This window comes from Triticum dicoccoides, chromosome 6B (assembly GCF_002162155.2).
Source record: "Triticum dicoccoides isolate Atlit2015 ecotype Zavitan chromosome 6B, WEW_v2.0, whole genome shotgun sequence".
In the NCBI taxonomy this organism is placed as follows: domain Eukaryota; kingdom Viridiplantae; phylum Streptophyta; class Magnoliopsida; order Poales; family Poaceae; genus Triticum; species Triticum dicoccoides.
In genome coordinates, this window is record NC_041391.1 from 150,018,388 (window position 1) to 150,019,102 (window position 715).

Below are 715 nucleotides of genomic sequence, written 5' to 3' on the forward strand. Positions count from 1 at the left end.
GCTGGCGGCGGCCCGGCGGCCTAGAGGTGGCTGGCGGCGGCCCGTCGCGGTGGTGGCGCCGTCCTTTGGCGGCGGGGCGGCCTGGTTGCGCAGGGTGGCCGGCGGCGCGTCCTCGGCCCAGATCTGGGCCCTTAGGGCCCCATCTGGGTCCTAGCGGGCTGGTCCCTGGGCGTAGCCTCGTTGTCTGCGGCGCGGTGAGGAGGAAGAGCGGCTCGGATTGGGGCGGCGGCACCGCCGGCGTGCCGGCAGCAGCGCGAAGGCGGGAGCTTTGCGAGCCCACGAGGGCTCGGCCGGGCCGGTGGGCCCACGGGCCTGGTGTGCTCCCGCTATTGCGTCCGGACGGCTACCGTCGCGGACGGTGTAGGTGGGCCCCTCCCGCGTGCCGATGGTGCTGATGCCCTAGTTCCGGCTCTGATTCTTCGTCGTGCTATCCTCACTTCGCGGTGCCGTGGTGAGACGGCGTGGGGGCCTCAAGACCGCGTTGGCGCACGATGGTGGTTGGTTTGGTGGCAGGCTCCGGGGCGCCCGAGGTGCGGGTTGGGATCGGGGGAAACCCCTGTCGGCATGGCCAACGCCGGCGCGGTGGCGCCTGTGGGTGCCACCTGACCTTCCGGGAGGGTGTCGGAGCTACCCTTCCCCTCGCCTCGTCGTGTACCGGGGGAAACCCTTAGCAGCAGCGTCGTCATCGTCGCGATCCTTCTTGGAGGTGTTGATA

The 715-nt window shown here is 71.6% G+C and overlaps 1 protein-coding gene across 1 annotated transcript in view; it reads left to right on the forward strand.

The window, feature by feature from the left end:
- LOC119323734 (protein ABC transporter 1, mitochondrial-like) overlaps nt 1–715 on the forward strand; it is a 6,723-nt gene that overhangs the window by 2,513 nt on the left and 3,495 nt on the right. The window lies entirely within an intron of this gene.